The sequence below is a fragment of the Cyprinus carpio genome, chromosome B12, assembly GCF_018340385.1.
Source record: "Cyprinus carpio isolate SPL01 chromosome B12, ASM1834038v1, whole genome shotgun sequence".
Classification (NCBI taxonomy): Eukaryota; Metazoa; Chordata; class Actinopteri; order Cypriniformes; family Cyprinidae; genus Cyprinus; species Cyprinus carpio.
In genome coordinates this window covers 23,636,006-23,655,414 of record NC_056608.1, presented here as the reverse complement: position 1 = coordinate 23,655,414, position 19,409 = coordinate 23,636,006, and the positions used below count along the sequence as shown (strand labels likewise).

The 19,409-nt window shown below is 36.0% G+C and overlaps 2 pseudogenes; one reads left to right on the top strand and one right to left on the bottom strand.

The window, feature by feature from the left end:
* LOC109112028 overlaps window positions 1-6,833 on the bottom strand; it is an 11,261-nt pseudogene extending 4,428 nt beyond the window's left edge.
* Window positions 6,834-7,837: 1,004 nt separating this feature from the next.
* Window positions 7,838-12,749, top strand: LOC122139100 (annotated as a pseudogene).
* The last annotated feature ends 6,660 nt before the right edge of the window (window positions 12,750-19,409 follow it).

Genomic DNA, 19,409 nt, shown 5'->3' with positions numbered 1-19,409 from the left:
CAAGTGGAATCTGGCTTTAAATATCATCATTACTAATAACTGGTATTGTATCTAAATATACTGTAACTGGGTCACAAATCACAAGTGATAAGTGCTATTTCAAGTGGAATCTGGCTTTAAATAGAACGCCAGTAACTAGACCTTCCAGAAAATCTCTTCATCATACAAGAAGGGAAGTTGTTCTTGCATGTCAGCATGTTGTTACTCACTCAATAGCGTGTGGAAGGTGTGAGAGACAGACTGATCCCACTGACACTGGAAGAAAGCAAGACCGGCTGGAGTCATTTTATCCTGGTGCTTCCTGTAGAAGTCTAAAGTTCGGAAAGTCCGTTCCTTCAGACAGAAGCTGTAAATATGAGAGAAAGAATACGTATTTTCTGCAGATGCACAAAATGAGACAATCAGTGTTTATGAGAGCTATCATTATAATGAAACTTGCCTTTATGACTGATTTTGTTTAGTGCAATGCAAGCTGAAAGGTCTTTCTCTTCACAGTAGCACAGCAAATACAAAGAAAGGGAAAATGTCATTGATTTCGAAATGGAACACTGCAAATAAATAGATTACCAAATGCAACTATGACTTTGTTGAAGGACGAATACAGCACGTAATGGATGGATCTCCAGGAAATCACCAATAAGGAATAAGCAGATGTCAAATTTCAACCTCACCTTAAAATCTCCCTAAATACGAATTTAAATACATAGTAAGAAAAAACCAAGTTTTTAGACTATTTATTTAAGTGCGATATTATTTTTCATGACATTTCCCCCCAAGTCTCATTACTATATACATAAGTTATTTCCGCATTTCTTTTCGCAACGCTAACAAATATTTCATTTTTAGTTATCTATGATTTTAAATGTTTTTACAAAGTCTCTTAAGCTCATCAAAGGCTGCATTTATGATCAAAAAACAAACATATATTGTGGAAAGTTAATTGCAATTAAGGTTCAGTGTCACATGAATCCTAATCAGTAAATCATTCTAATACTGAATTTGCTTACCTTTTCTGATTATCGTATGTTGAAAACAGTTGGGTGCTGTGTAATGTTGTGCATAAATAAAAACTGGGGTGTATGCTGTTCATGGAATGATGCTTCACAAATAGCATTAAATGTCACAAGTGAAAATAAAAACACTTATTGATGTTACAATATATCCTGGCTTTGATAGAAACGCTGTTCTGTTAGACTTACTTCTCAAAAGGAATTCGGAAAAAGAAAAACATAACTTTCACTTTGACCTTATGATTACTGTCCAGAGTGTGTCTGAATACTACTGACCATGGGGAAGGGTCTGAGATCTGAGCTGAAATTAACTGGATGTTCCTGTTTAAAAAACAGGATGTAGGACTTGTATCGGTGAAAGCCTGTTCCTGTCCTCTGGCTGGAAATGGACTAATGTAGGAGCAGAGCTCCTCTCCTGACGACACTGAATTTCCAGGAAGATTCCCACTGTAATAAATTAGTAATTAGAAACAGATCATCAGCATGTACTTTTCATCAAACAATTCTTTTTTTTCAGGTCATCAGCCTTTTCTCAAAGTTGAGATTGAGGTGGTCATACTATGAGGTCTAAGGTGAGGAATATGAGCATGTTTTTAAACTGTATGTGGCCTCAAGTCAAAAGGAAGTCTCCGACATTATTATCCTCCAGGATGTTTTCTCTCTCCTCTAAGTCAATTTTATGGAATTTGTTCTTGGTTGAAAGAAGTGAGCTTTGCTGAAAAAAAACGAAATAAAATCATCGTATAGTGATAAGATAAACAGACTCACACTCGCCAGTGAAGATACTCCTTCTCACCATCCAGCAGATGTTCAGCTGCAAAACAGACCAGTTTAGGTCACTGTATCGCCCTCTTGGTGGAGGAAATGGAACTTGACATTTCGTTAGGCCAAAAGCACTGACCATAACTTGAAGAAACGAATTCTGTATGTAAATACATTCTATTACTTTAATAAATATTTATTGATTTAATATAATATACTAAATAAAATTCAAGTCACTGTTATTTATATAGCGCTTTTTAAAATGCAGATTGTCACAGCTTCAAATAAAATTATACATCTAAATATTAATTTTACTATATATATATATAGTTTTATATCTATATATATATATATACACACACACACATTTCTTAATATATTAATATATTAAAAATATATAATTATATATTTCATATAATTTATCTAATAGTTTTGTTTTATATATATATATATATATATATATATATATATATAAAAAATTAAAAAACATTACTTAAAACAATTCAACTATATATATTTATATATTTATATATATATATATATATATATATATATATATATATATATATATATATATATATATATATTCTATACTAGCATGAATAGATATAGAGAGAGAAAAATATTTTTTAATTATATATAATAAATGATCAAATATTATAATTATAAAAATACATATAATTTATCTAAGATTTTTTTTATATAATATTATTAAATAAATAAAACACTATTATTTAAATATACATAAAAAGTTTAATGTATTTGGACAAACACTTTTCACTGCATTTTAAAAATGACTGTCGTTGCATTAAATGGAATCTGTATAATAAATAAATGATAAATGTATTTAATGTAAAATATGTTTGCTTAATACCTGGGCTGGTTAACAACAGCGTCCAGAGAGAATTTTCTTCTGCTTCAAAATGTACCTCAGGTGCTTGTGCCGCCTGAGGATTTCACGCAAACACATCAAATCAAAGTCTGGTTTCTTGATTTCCAACAGAAACATTACGAGTTTTGAGTCCTCACCTGACTCGGTGTTAAGTGATTCCCATAATGCACTGCTGCGCTGCTGGTCCTCTCCGTACGCCACACGCAGCATGACCCGCGGCACAAAATACGCCATGGGGAAGAGGTCCTTGTAGATGCCGTAGTGTTCGGCGAGCCTCTTGATGTGGTACGGTCCGTTTGTCTGCTCCCACTGTGTCTTCACTCTCTCGAGGGGGATGCGGACTGAAGCCATAATAACAAGAAAACGTTATAGTAAATGTCCACTAAACCTACAAGTTTATACACCACACTTAAAAGTTTAATTATCACTAATTTTGCATTGTAGTTTCATTAATGCAAAAAATAACATTTGTCATGCAATTCATTTAAAATATACACCAGGATAGTATTTATTGAAATGCTGATTTTTTACGACAACGCACCAACAATAACGATACTTTGGTTGGAAAATGTGATTAACATATTGACCCCTGGACCACAAAACCAGTCCTTTAAGTGTACATTTTTTTGAAATTGAGAGGTTATACATTATAGCATCATCTGAAAGCTGATAAAATAATCTCTCCATGATGTTGGTTTGTTCAGGAGGAAATCGTTGTCTGAGAGTACACTATTTGAAAATTGAATCTAGGGTACACTTTAAAGTTGAACAAATGAATGCTAGCAGTGCATATTACGAATAAAAATGAGTTTTGATATATTATATTACAGTAGGAAATTTACAAATATCTTCATGCACATGACTTTATTTACTATCCTAAGAGTTTTGCATAAAGAAAAATCTAATTTGTGACCCAGACATTGTATTTTTGCTGTTTGGCTACAAATCAGACCCCAGAGCACTTAAGACTGGTTTTGGTGCTGCGGGCACTATTCACAATATAAGCTCTAATAATTTTTTCATTTAATTCTATGAAACCTGCAACTTTGAGTAACATTGGGTTTGTCAAATTCACACTTACAAATAAATTTAGTTGCATAGCATTTCTCCTAATAAAAGGCAGCTCAGAGTGCTTCACCAATAAAATTTGAAGCATAAAAAACAAACCTGAGACTATGATGTCACACAATGATTAATACATACCCTGAAATCAGCATATTCATCATTCTGCTTTTGATGACCTGCTCTGCTTCCTCTTCAGAGATCATGAATGCTTCTCTGAGGGCCACTTACATTTTCGTAGTCGATTGTCTCTCTCCATCTCTGGGTTCTTTTTGTTCTCCATCAGCACCTTCTCCCTCCTCACCTCGTCCTTCCTGGAGGTACTCTGGTACGGGAGCCCGAATGTTTGACCCGTCTCAACGCTACTCCCCACAAACAATCACACCTTCTCTGACCCCACCAAACTTTTGATGCTGTAACACGCCTGAAGCTCTGGTCCATCACGAGACTTACCTGCGTTTCTTCTCCCATCTTCTATGTATTTCCTATAGGTCTTCGCTTTCCCCCAAACATCGCTCCGTCAGTCCTCCTCCGCCCGCTCTCCCGTAAGCGATTGTAGCTGCGATATTTCTGCCAGAAGTCCAGTCGCGTTCCATTCAATGTCTTCTTGGGCATCGGACCCCAGGGGGAGAGCGGTACTCGAGCGACTCCAGAAGAGTCAACAGAGATTTGATTTATTAGCATAAAAACAACAACAAAAATATAATATAACTTTACAATAGACGACTGTGACTCGTCATAGAATTTGGATCTTATGTATACCTGGTTAACAAGTAATTAATAAATAACATTATGATAAATGTTTGTAATATAAAGATAATAAAACGAAAACACAGTAATACATATGTATGAAAAATATTTATATTGTATTATTTATAAATGATCTTAAAAATTAAGAATGATCTAAGTGCTTTAATTAAAATAAAATTAAGAAAAATGATTAGATTGTTATATATAATAATAAACAACAATACACTATACTAACAACACTAATAATAATGTAGCAATGTAAATTTAATGAAATAAATAATCAACATTATGATAATGTTTCATATAAATTATAAAACAACTTTAAAAATGTTGTTATGTAAAAAGTAGTAGTAAAATAAGCATTGACAAACATAATTATACTGTATGTCAGATGTATGCTGGGTAATAACCAACAATAATGAAAAAAAAGGCATAAATATTGTTTTGTAATAGACTATAAAACAAAAACATATTTTAATAATGCTGTCACATCACACAATAATAATACAATGCTTTGGATATAAAAATTAATATTAATAATAACAATGAATAAAGGAACCTTCATTGAAAGCACGTCTTACGACACTTACTCAAAAGACCAAAAAAAACCAGATAAAGGACATAATGAAAATGTATACTATAAACAAATGATCTATTTATTGATCATAATACTAGAAGAAGTAAACAGATGAATGCATAGTCATATAAGGTCTTCAACCATTACAATGCTTTAATATAAATGCACATTAATAATAAACATTATCAATCCATCTATCCATCCATCCATATCCATCTATTGTATGTGTCTCTGCATTAAATATGCCCCTTAATAGAAGTTTTCATGTCATTGACAATGACATTAACGCTTGCTGTTTCCATGTATTTTGTAATTTCAGGTTTCCAGATAAATTATGGATGATCATGTGCAGTGCCACGATATCTCTTGGATCCATTTAAATACCCGTGACGCATCCGTCAGGTCACACCTTCTGCAAGCAAAGACCTGCATCTCCAAATTCTGGGGGATAAAGGACAGAGGCTTCCACTGTCACTTTCTGTAAAAAAACTTTGACACAAGGCCTGAGCTGAATCATAGCGTGTCTCTGTCGATGATACTTGGTCAGCTGCACAGTCAGTTAAGATGGATGTGGCGCCAGGAGCCTCCGTCCTGCGGATCGGATCGGAGCCAGAGCAGATCTGTGAGGCACCAGAAGCCTCTGGTCATCTACTGCAGGAACGACAGCATGTGTGTCTGCTATGAGTGCTCTGTCAACTGAGTGCAGGGGCCATGGTGATGATAAAATTTGGTGGTAGAAAAGAACGGAAGGCCTTTATTTTAATATTGTACTGACATACAAATACTGCATAGTTTATCATTATTAACATATCATATATTTTTGCATTACAGTAATGAGGATTTAAGGTGGAAAATAATGCTCAATTTTCAATAATGGCAATAATGTCACAATGCTTTATTTTCTATGCAAAATATTATTAATATTTTTTCTTTCTTTAATTTTAGAGTGAAATATATTAACATATTTGGTGAGGTTCAACTTGTATGTGTCTAAGCTGACTTTCTTTTTTTTTTTTTTTTTATATTAAATATAAATTTTTCTCTTACAATATACCCCAGAGACTTAAGACTGCTTTTGTGCTCCAGGGTCACATATCACAATATGATTCTCAGTCTCTAATAATTTTTCATTTAATTCTATGAAACCTGCAACTTTGATAACACTGATTTTTAGATTCACACTTAATAATAAAATATATAAAATGCAGCTCAAAGCTTAGAAAATGCGCTCAAGTGCTTCACAAAATAAATTGAGCCATCAAACAAACACTGAGAATAGATTCACACAATATTAATACATAACCCTGAAATCATCATATCTCATCATTCTGCTTTTGATTGACCTGCTTGCTGCCTCTTCAGAGATCATGATGCTTCTCTGATGCACATACATGTTCTTAGTCGATTGTCTCTCTCCATCTCGGGTTCTTTTTGGTTTCTCCCAGCACACCTTCTTCCTCTCCTTCACCTCTGTCTTCCTGGAGGGACGCTGATACGGGAGCCCGATGTTGACCGTCTCAACGGCTGCCCACAAAAACAATCAACACTCTCTGACCCACACTGATGCTGTAACACAGCCTGAAGCTCTGGTCCATCAGCGATGACTTACCTGCGTTCTTCTCCTCTTCTCTGTATTTCCTATAGGTCTTCCACCAAACATCTCTCCGGTCGGCCTCCTCCGCCGCTCTCACGTAGCGAGTGTAGCTGCGATATTTCTCCAGAGAGTCCAGTCGCGTCCAGTCAATGTCTTCATTGGGCATCGGACCCTCAGGGGGAGAGCGGTGGACTAATAGCAGCTACAGAAGAGTCAACAGAGTTGATTATTTAGCTAAAAACAACAACAAAAAATAATATAAAACTGTAAATTAACGAATGTGATCGCATAGATTTGATAATTATGATATTTAACAATAATTATAAATAAACAGTATGATCCATGGTTGTAATATAGATAAATAAAACGAAAACAACAGTAATAACATAGTAATAAAATATTTATATTGTATTTTTATAATATATTACAATTAAATATGAATAATAGTTGCTTTAAATAAATAACATAAGAAAAATTATTATATTGTTAATATAATAATAAAACAACAATACACTATATACAACACTAATATAACTGTAGCAATGTAAATTTAATGTATACTAAAATAATAAACTTATGAATAAATGTTTCTATAATTATAAAACAACATTTATAAAATGTTGTAGTTTAAATGTAGTAGTTAATAATAATAATTGACAACATAATTATAAACTGTTTCATATGTTGCTGTTGTACTAAAAAACAATATGAAAAAAAGAATCAATATTGTTTTAATATTAATATAAACCAAAAACATATTTATATGCTGTAACACACAAAATAAATAATACATGCTTTGAATAAATGTATATATAATAACACTGATCAAAGGACCTTCATTGAAAGCACGTCTAACTAAACGTACTTCAGAAAGACACAAAAAAACCGATAAAGGACAGAATGAAAATGAGACTAATAAACATGATCTATTTATTGATCATAATAACTAGATAAGTAAACAGATTAATGCATTAGGTCATATAAACAGGGTTTCATTCCGCACCAGATGGGCAGGCACGCACACACTCACAGCCGGCTCTGCTGATGATTTAACTCATTATCCCACATTCACAGGAATATCGTCCAGCAGCGCTCACCGGTGAAGCCGGAGACCCCTCGCGTTCTGCTTCAGCCAGCCCCGCGTCCGCCGCCGCCCGCAACGAAGACACGCCGCGCTGCGCAGCGCCATGATGGCCCTCTTCCCGGAAGACGGCAATACCACAAGACGCGTGACGTAACGTGCGTGCACGTGCACGCGTCTGTGCGTTCTGGCGTATGGAAGGCGACGAGATTCGCCTCCAGAGGAACCCGGCGGCAGGATCGGATTAATCTGTTTCTACACATCTGGATGAGAAATATTCCTGTGAAGAGTTTTACCAAAAATGGTTAGTCGATTAGTAAAGTAAGTCTCCCGCTTTCTATATTTAAAAATAGATGTTGTCAAGTGATGTAAGGTCAGGTGGCCTTTGTTTACATATCACTGTCTTGATGTTTTCTCAGCAAATGAATCTTAACACCATAATTCATCAGTCAAATTATTTAATTAGGCCGTTTATAGATTATAGATAGTTATACTTCAACATGAAACACGTATTTGATGATAATACCCATCTATCTATCCATCTATCCACCTATCCTTCCAACCAACCATCCATCCATCCATCCAACCATCCATCCATCCATCCATCCATCTATCTATCCATCCATCTATTATAAAAATGTTGTAGTTTAAATGTAGTAGTAATAATAATAATTGACAAACATAATTATACTGTTGTCATATGTATGCTGTTGTAAAAAAAAACAATAATGAAAAAATAAGAATAAATATTGTTTTTTAATTATTAATATAAAACAAAAACATATTTATAATGCTGTAACATCACAAAATAAATATTACAATGCTTTAATATAAATGTAATATTAATAATAAACATTATCAATCCATCTATCCATCCATCCATCCATCTATTGTATGTGTCTCTCTGTGACAACATGCCCCAATAGAAGTTTTCTGCTGTCATTGACAATGACATTAACGCTTGCTGTTTCCATGTATTTTGTAATTTCAGGTCAGCAGATAAATTATGGATACGATCATGTGCAGTGCACGACTAAGCTTGGATCCATTTAAATACCCCGCAGCCATCCCTCCCGGCGTCACACCTTCTGCAAGCCTGTAATTCCACCCCGGATAGCCGACAGAGACTCCAATCGTCCTTCTGTAAAAAACTTACTGGCCTGAGCTGAACCGAACGGTTCTGTCGAGGACAGGGAGATGATAACGGTGATCAGCACAACACAGTCCAGCTAAGATGGATGTGAGTTTAGGAGCCTCGCGGCCCACACGGATCCGATCCGGTTTGCAGAGATCTATGTGTGCAGGAGCGGTACCGCGAAGCCTCTGGGTCATCTAATACTGCAGGAGTCCATTACATGTGTGTCTGTATATGAGTGTCGCATAACGCAGCGTAAGGGCGATAAAATTTTGTAGGAAGAACGGTGGAAGAATAGAGAGGTAATATTGTACACTGACATACAACATCAAGTATAGTTTATCAATATTAACATATCATATATATTTTTGCATTACAGTAATGAGGATTTAAGGTGGGAAAATAATGCCCAATTTTCACAATGCAATACCGTCACAATGCTTTATTTATGCAGCAAAATATTATTAATATTTTTTCTTTTCTTTTAATTTTAGAGGAAATATATTAATATATTTGGTGAGGTCTAAACTTGTATATGTGTCTAAGCTGATTCTCTTAAGAATTTGTGTAGATTTTCTTTTTTTTTTTTATATATATTAAATATAAATTTTTCTGTGCAGGCAAAATTCTGAAGAAAAAAGATGCAGTAACGGAAGAAACACTCCAGGAAAACCACTGGAGAGAAACCAGGAGCATTCTATGGCGGAATCATGGAGACAGCGAAGCAAGACGCCTGCCATCACATCGTATTCATTAGAACTCTTTATCCAGAAACATGAATGTGGCCATACATAAACTATATAGACACATTGTTTTTTAAAGTGACACTTACAGGAGGTTCCATTTGTTACTATAAGTAAAATACACAATAGTAAACATGTGACTGAAAAAAAATAACTTGAATAGATTTCATACTTTTAATTTATTGTTATTAATGCAATAGAATTGGCCAATGTTAATGTTAATTTTAACATAGTATAATTGTTAATATTATTTAGTGGGCCTGATATGAACTAACATGAACAATATATACTGCTAATATTACGCTTAACAATAATAATACAAAATATGCATTGGCATTTCATTTCCTTTAGAGAAAATCCCCCACAAATCTACATACAAACTGAAGAAATCATATTAATGCCAACGTTTCGTCATCTTAATCACGCCACAATCTTAAGTATTTGCTGCCATTTAATCCAGGACGGGGACTCGTGCTTTTGCCAGGTGTGTGTATATCAGGGAACAGTTCCTTAAAGTATGTTTGCGTATTGAATCAGAAAGCAGCAGCATCACTGCTCATGGCATGATGTTATTCCCGCCTTCTCCTGTGGTATCACTACAGCAGACGGCCGGCTGGGGTGAACAACACCAAGTTCTCACTGCTGATTAAGGTGCTGACAGAGAAACAGGAAATGAAATGATGAGCTTTTTTCTGGAACAGCAGCAGGAAGTGACTCCTGCTTTGCAGCCCCAGGTGAGGGAGCGGCTGGATGTTCTGGAGGGAGAGCGACGCCAGCTTGCAGCCTTTCAGGAGGGAGATCACCAGCCTGTGTTCCCCTCCTCCCTCCTGCCAGCTCATCAAAGGTCTTATTTTATTTTATTTTATTTTTATTTTATTTTGTTTTATTTTATTTTATTTATTATTTTTATTTTATTTTATTTTATTTATTTTATTTTATTTTATTTTTTTTATTTTTTTATTTTATTTTATTTTATTGTGTTTTTTTATTATTTTATTTTTATTGCAATTGTTTTTATTTATAATGCTATTGTTTTAATTTTTTAATTGAATTTAATTTAATGCTATTTATTTATTTATTTTGAAGTAATGTGCATCACAAACAAAAACAAAAAATTAGAAAAGAAAAAAGCAAGTAAAAAATGCCCCATTTTCTTATAAAACATATTATTTTAACATGAATTCAAGCTATTATATGTAGAAAAAAATGCTTGTTTTCAACTTCTTTCTTTTTGATGATACAAAGGTTGTTGTTTTTTAAAAGTGTGTGTTAATTGTTAATGTTGTCACAGATGTGGATAGGTGTAATGTCTGTCTAATGTCTGTGTTTGTGTGCTGATGCAGGACTCCAGGTTCATGGAGGTCCCACGCTTCAGTGAACGTTCCTGTGGATGTGCATGTGAGCGTGCAGGAGAAGCTGACGCCCGTCACAGACGCCCTGTCCCGGATGTCCAAGCTGGTGTGTGAGGATCTGGAGAGAGCCGTACAGGTGTCTGCAGGACAGGATAAAGAGGGTAGGGAACGTTCCGCGGTCTGTTTACTGACTGTCTGATATCAGAAATCACCCGTTTCAGTCTGATTAAATCCCATGAGTCAGGGCACAGGCTGCGTTGATACAAAAAAAATATTAACCATTACTTCAATATTTCTCCACAGCAGTCTAGACATTTTTGTAATAAATCATAATAAAAACCATACCAATCTAGGATGGAGCAATGTCAGCCAAAAATGTAAGCTTTTGGTTGACAACAATATATATCACAATAAATTCAGTTTAATGAAATCGTAGTGATTAAAACTACAAAAATAATGGTCCTTTTATGTCAGTTTTCAAAAGTAGTAGTAAGGTAGATCTATCACAAATTTGATGAAATTAATTAAATGTATTTATTAATATAAACTGTCATTAATGTTGCAATAAAAGTTGAAGTTTAAAACAAAGTTTTAAGATTTTAAAACAAAGAGGTTTTTTTATTTTTGTCTAAAAATACAGTTTAATTCATATCTGTTCAGCAAATTTCTGACATAAGCAAAAACCATTATCACAGTAAATAACTAATTATCAGCAAAAAAAAACATAAACATAAAAAACGATGATGAAAAATGATGAAAAAATAATGGAAGATTAAAAAAATAATGGTCCTTGTTGTGACAATTTTCAAAGTAATTTAAAAAAAATGTGTTTATATATAAAAGATTAATCAATTGTTTATTAATATTTACTTTATTTATTTGAATATAAATGAAAATGTAATATATTAAATGTATTTGTATTTCATTTAGCCAGTCATAATCATTGCAATGAAACGCTTTATCACGTATATAAATAATAATTACTTCAAATAATCTTTTATCTTTTTTTCTTTAAATACTGTTTTATCTATGTCTGTTCAGGATTGTTTCTCTGTCTTCCTCAGAGGCTCTCCTCAGGATAAGAGGCCGGTTCTGGCTGTTGTTCCCAGTCCCATGACACCATCATATCCAGCCAGAGAGAGAGGGACTGAACGCATATGCGGCTCATATCATATCATCACATGATGGTACAGTTCGCTATTATTCTCAGTCTCATATGTAATTGTTCTCTTCATCCAGACTACTGCAACCTGACCTTTCGACCCCGCTCGCATGGCTCACTTTACGGCTCTCCCAGAGTAACAGGAGGCGAGACATATGATCTGCCCCGCCCCGTCCCTGCCGATGAGTCCCCGCTCGGCTTCGACCACACCTGGCAGGTGTTGTGTGTTTCCAAGAGCTTCACTCACGGCCAGCACTACTGGGAGCTGGAGGTGTCCAAACCCTGGGCCTACGTGGGCATGATCGCACCCGAACATCCAGCGCCAGGAGAAGAGACAAGCGCTGCATGGTGGGGATGAACGAGCTGTCGTGGAGTCTCCAGCTGGACGAGCGGCAGCTGACCGCATGCGGCACGCCCGGCTGCAAGGAGTCCGTCGCCCGGTCAGCTGCAGCAGAACGCTTCAGCCGCTCGCATCGGGATGCTGCTGGACTTCACGAGGGCCGGGACGCTGACGTACTACGGCGAGGGACAAGTCCGGCTGCACGCCTTCCACTGCGCTTTACACAAGCGCTGCCCCGGCCTGCTGGATCGAGGGCGTCACCATCACGCTCTGTGAACCGCGAGCATGAACGTGATTTGATCCTGGGGAAATAGATGCATCATCCCTACCGTAGCTGACCCTGAGACGCGTGTGGCCTGCCTATGCCATCATTACTCCTGTTGTTTCCCGAGCGATGGTGAGATTTGATGAGCTCAGGATTCAGTCCGGGATGGTTCGGGTTGGTCAGTGGAAAATTGTGTTAAGGGACGAAATATACTTCACACAAGTAGGAATGCAGATGCTCCTATATATAAATGACCCTGGAGCACAAAAACCAGGTCATCATTAGGGTCAATTTTTTCAAAATTGAGATTTAAACAACATCTGGAAAGCCTAATAAATAATCTCTCCATTGATGTGTGGTTTGTTACGGAGGACAATATTTGTCTGAGATACAACTATTTGAAAATCTGGAATCTGAGGGTGCAAAAAATCAAAATATTGAGAAAATCATCTTTAAAGTTGTTCAAATGAAGTTCTTAGCTATGCATATTAATAATCAAAAATTAAGTTTTGATATATATATGGTAGGAAATTTACAAAATATCTTCATGGAACATGATCTTTATTTAATATCCTAATGATTTTTGGCATAAAAGAAAAATCTATAATTTTGACCCATTCAATGTATTTTTGGCTGTTGCTACAAATATATACCCTAGAGACTTAAGACTGCTTTTTGTGCTCCAGGGTCACATGAGGTGTTTTAATAATGTTTTAAAAAGAAGTCTCTTATGATCATGAAAAAATATTAAATATTGTGACAATTTAAAATAAATGATTTTCTAAATATTTCAGTATATTCTAGGGTGACCTCCTCCGCCAACATTCTAATATTGAATATAATTTTTACGCATTAGGGATGCGGGTATTAAATCACTTTGGATGCAGGGTTTGCCAAATCATTTTTTTGCACTGAATTGGGTTGATTTTCTCCCGTGGGTTAAAGGTTCGAAATACTGCATAAATTCCATTTGACTGAAATGCTTGTATTGAAATATTTTGCATTCTACCTATGATAAAACTGCGGTAGATGTTACGTTTTATGAAGGACGGTGATTGGTAGGAAGCTTTAGCTGTGTTTATGATCAATCTGCATAACAGTGACTGTATAATATTTACTTTAGGTATGGAAATTACATATTTTAAGATTTAATATTTGGGATATGGTCATTCTATGCTACTTTGGGGGCCCCCTCAACCCCTAAACCCCGCCTCTATTTTTGAAAACTAAAAATATGGTCACCCTAATATATTCATATAAATCAGCATATTAGAATGATTTCTGAAGATCATGTGACACTGAACACTGGAGTAATGATGCTGAAAATTCAGCTTTGCATCACAGAAATAAATTACATTTTAAAACATTCCTATAGAAAACTGTATTAAATGTAAAATATTTATAGTATTTTTTGTTTTTTACTGCATTTTTGATCAAATAATTGGTCAGCATAAGAGACTTCTTCAATAATTATTCCTAAAACACACACACACACATATATATAGAACATCTTGTGTTTGTGTACTTCATAAAGTGTGTGTTTCTAGCTAAATCTTTAACATTCTTACTTGTGGCCAAATCATGGCAGGTTACATGAACTTTTAAGATGCTTTGAAGAGTTTGCGTCGGGGCTAGCTGTGCACTTTATGTTGTGTTTGAGAGATCACAGTTAATTTTTTGCTGTATCCACTCCTAGTATATGATTCCCATTTGTAGTTTTTAAATATTGAGAATCAGATCTGTTCGCCTGCAGTTCTGTGTATATGTTGTGTTCATTTCCTCGCCTTTCTGTTTTTTCTGTGCTGTAGGATTGTCGTAACAGTGATTTGTATTTGTAATGCGTGATTTCTACTGTATTAGTTTTAGTAGTATTTTTGTTTATTTTTACAGAGTTTAACTACATCATGGACAATATGTCCATCATATTTATCTTTTAACACTTCAAATATTGACATCTGTGAATTTGAGATTAAATTTCATGCTGTAATACTCTTAATCTAGTCATTGGCTTTGTTCTAGAGTATAGCATACTTGTATACTTCATGTTATGTACCATAGGCCTGCAACAGTAATGCTATGCAACTCATGTAATTTAGCAAGTGCAAATAAATGCATTTTTAGTCGAATTTGGTCCAATCAGTCAAAAAGGAGATATTAAAAACAATCAGAGCTTATATTGCTCCCAGGACATATATCACTTTTTAAGTGGAATGTTGAACATGTTGCATTGTGGGATGTTGTGGTTTTTTTCAGTGTGCTCTATTGCAAAGTGCACTTTATGGCAGTCCGTTTCCACAATGGAATAAAAAATAAAGGTAGGTGTGATTTTTTTTTTTTCTCACAATTCTTACTTTTTTACTCACAATTGAGATAAAAACTCTCAATTGCAAGAAAAATTTCTTGATTGTGAGAAAAAAATTGCAAACAATAATGTTTTTTTATTTAACAGTCAGAATTGTGAGATAAAAAGTCACAATACCTTTTTATTTTATTTTTTTCAGTGGTATCGCTTCCATAGCACTTTATTGCACACTGTGCACAGTATTAAGTAATGCATACCGCAGATATACTATTAGTATGCTATTCTGAACATAGCCTTTCTATAAAGAGCCAGTGAAAGTTTGAACACTGTGTGCGTATATATCTGAATATGGGATCATAATTATAGGAAATTGTGTACTTAAGGTCTGGCGGCTCACTTCTTTGAAGCTGACTTCATGCACGATCTAGTAAAAGGTAGAATTGTCCTTAATGTTGGGAGATTGAATATGTTAGAAAAGCAATTTAATTTGCACAAGCCATCAGGACTGGAAGAGTAAAGGGGAACCTGGAAAAGCACAGCCTTTGGGAATATCGACCATATTTTGACTTTTACCGATGAATGTGAACTCATCTTGACATCTGTCTGCTTTTGAAACCCTGGTCATCATGCACATGAATAATGAACACAAGACGTCCATAAATAAAATGCATTGTTCCACTTGTACAGGTTTACTTTAATAAAATACACTTTGAATTACACAATACAGTCAAGAACATGCGTGAAATGATTAAATGTATAATTAAAAAATTAGGGAAAAAAACTCTGTCCAGGAGACTGAAGGTGCATGTCGGGGTTAAAGTGCATCTTTCGTCTAACCGCTGCATGCTACAGAGACAGAGATGCCAAGACTAGTACACAGTACACTGCTGCAGAACACGTCTGAAACGAGGCTTCCATCAGATATACGTCATGGAGTGTTTGTGTGAAGGTGATTTTACACAATGCTCAGATGATTTGATTACTTAGTTTTTGCTCCGCAATGAAAATGATTGCAAAAAAGAAGCCAAAGTGGAATCAACCACTGCATGTTGCCGAGCAACAGCAAATTAAAAGCCCGTCCAATCAGAATCAAGAACCAGAACTGCTGTATAAAATTGACTTGTAGCATGTAAAGGTTTTAGTTAGTTAGAGGAAATATGAAAAATGGCTGAAAATTTACTTGTGGATTATTGTGATGTTTTTATCAGCTGTTTGGACTCTCATCTCTGACTGGCACCCATTCACTACAGAGCATCCATTGCTGATGCAATGCTGCATTTCTTCAAATCTGATTAAGAAACAAATTCAACACTACATCTTGGCCTGTGGCTGGTAAATTACTTCAACAATTTTTCATTTTCTGCTATTCCTTGAAGTCAGCATGCATTTGACGGCATGTGCAGTAAAGGCCGTTGGCATTTGATTTGCAGCGTCTAAGCATCAGGACGTATTTTCGTTTCAAAGACTTTTTCGTTTTAAGTGACTGCTTGAGTGTTGAGAAGCAGGTGAGTGGCAACATAACCAGCGATCTTCCATCCAATAACATCGGCTGCAGCCGGGCCGAGGGATGAACAACGGCTGGCGCTGTTAATGTGAGCGTCCCAGTGTTTTTTGAGCCTCAACTCCTGCAACTAGCAAAATACTTCAAACCTCGATCTATACAAAACAAAAAATAAACCTAAACAAAATAAACTCAAAATCAAAATAAGATAAACCAAATAATGTCGGTTAGAAAGCTAACAGTCGGTCCCTCTCTTTCACCAACCATCAACTAACTCAATTCAGGTGTCCCTCTCTACATAGGCCAGGTCGTGTTAATGCAGAGCACTGCGCCCCCTGCTGGAGCCCCTCACGGTGTGCAGCAGGGGCGTTTAACTGGAGATGGTGAGGCGGATGAGATGAAGGGAATGGAGAGAGAGGACGGGATGGCCCTCGCTGCAGACACCTCTCTGGTTCTTCTTGTCTCCATGTTGGGGAGTAGGGTCGAGTCTTGTCCTTCAAATAAAACCATATTCTCAGTTACTTTTTTTTTTTTTTGCCTTTGATGAAACTCTACAGGTTGGACCTGGTTGTATAGACTTTAACATGTTTAACTAGGTTGCATGAGCTTTACTATACATGAATGTGATAAATAGGCCGGACTTGGTTATATACAGATCAGTTTGAACTGATGTACAGTATGTGGACTTTATAGCCAAGCTATGGATTTAAGTTACCTGCCAGACTTTGTCATAAAGTCCACTTGGTTAGCAGGACGAAACTGCGCTATTATTTGGAATTGACCAGGACAGACTTGGTGAACAGGTTGGCACATGGTTTATATATGGGACTTAGTTAACAACAGTACACTCGGTTAACTAGTTTGAGCAGTTTATATATAGATTTGAACAAGTTATATTTGGACTTTAAGTTTATACATTAACTTTGAATTGGTTTAACAGGTTGGAATTTAAGTAAATTAACTTGTTAACAGGATGGACTTGGTTATATATGGACTGGACTTCTATTATATATGGAAGTTAGACAAAGTTGGGTAACTCACCTCAGGCAGGTAGACCCGCGTCGGAGCAAATGTAGCCGGCGCTGGAACTCCGCTGCAGCTTCAGCTGCTTTAGCTTCAGTCAGGCTGGAACAAGTACCAGTCACAGTAGTTATATAAAAAGCCGACGCAGAGAGTTAATCAGGGAAACATTGGACTTTGAAGTATAAACCTCATATGAATCCGGCTGTGGGCTCTACCTGCGGGCGGTTCTGGGCAGGTCTGACGTCCGCGAGGAGCGATGGTTCATCGGGTGCTGTGTACGGGCGGGGGATGGCATGTAGGCTGCCTGGGTCCATCAAACGCCAGGGATGGTTTTGGGTGTAAAATTCACACTAGCAGGACACAAAATAAACAGCAGTTCAGGCGTTGAAATACAAGTTTAACTCTTTTTCCCCCCCGCCAGCATTTTGGAAAAAAGTTGCCTAGGCACCCGCCAGCAATTTTGATAATTTTCTCACTAAAATTTGCTTGCCTCCAGTATATTTTTCTGTATGAATATCTGAATATGTGTTATTTGTTTTATTCTCGCTTAAATGAATCTTTTTTATCAACACCTGATCATAGGTTAGGTTCATAAAAAATTCATAATTTTGCGCAAAAAGGTTGAGGAATTTTGGATAATCTGATATTCAGTTAAAAAAATACCGATTATTAAAAGCATAAATCCAGTACATCGCGCTTGAGATCAAACACCCTCCCAAAGCTTGCACAGACCAATATACCACTTCCTGGATTAACATTTTAACTCCGTATCATTATGCCGATTTTATTTATATGCTGTCCCTGGTTCATATGTGTTTTGTTCGGGAGGTTGTTGTACTCGTCTAGAAGCTGTGTAATAGCGCCCGCACCCCAGTGGTATAACAGTGAAACGACTAAAAAGCCTAAACAACTTGTTCAATGGCACTGCATCGTTTCTTTTTTAAAGACGAGATTAATCATCACTTGCCGGGAAAGGTCTAATTGTCAGCACTGTTGTGTCAGTGAGTCTGACCTGGAGGTGGATGGTCCAGGGTAGGCGTATCCCAGGCGGAGGGAGGTGCGGCCCAGAATACACTGCCGATTAGCAGGAGGAGGCGGAGGGCAAGTCGTACCCCCGATCGCATTTAAGGAACAGCCATAATTCACAGTCACCCGTTGCCCTCTGGATGCATGAATGGAATTAATGCTATTCCACATCAAATCGAGATGCTTTAAACATTAATATACAAAAAAAAAAAAAAAAGACTGATGCACAAAACGTACCCTGTGCTGCCACCCTGCAGCAAAATACTGTACGTGCCAAACTCAATCGATCCTCGGAAACAAAAATCAACTTGAAGGTTGCAGAACCTTCACCAGCCACCTGCAGCAGAGATGGCAAACATGCTTTTAGGATTATTTTTAGTAGCACGCACGAGTAGAACATTGTTACTTTCTTCCAAGGACCAGATGATTCAGATGAAAAACTTGAGGAGGGGTCATGATTCGGATCGCGATTACTTTTATTTATTTAAAGTCTAAGGATAACATGTAATAACAAAACTGAACACCCCTATTAATATTGTTTTTTTTTTTTAACATGAATGCATTATATTATATATATGTTAAGATGTGCCACTGGAGCCACGGACAAAGCAGGTCTGTAAGTCTCTGGCGGTTTATTTGGTTAGCAAGTAGCCAAAAATACATTGTGTAATGGGGTCAAAAATTAACCATTTTTCTTTTTTGGCCAAAACTCATTAGGATATTATTAGATCATGTTTCCATTAAGATATTTTTTTAACATTTCCTACTGTAATATATATCCAAAGGCGCTAATTTTTGATTAGTAATATGCATAGCTAAGAACTTCATTTTC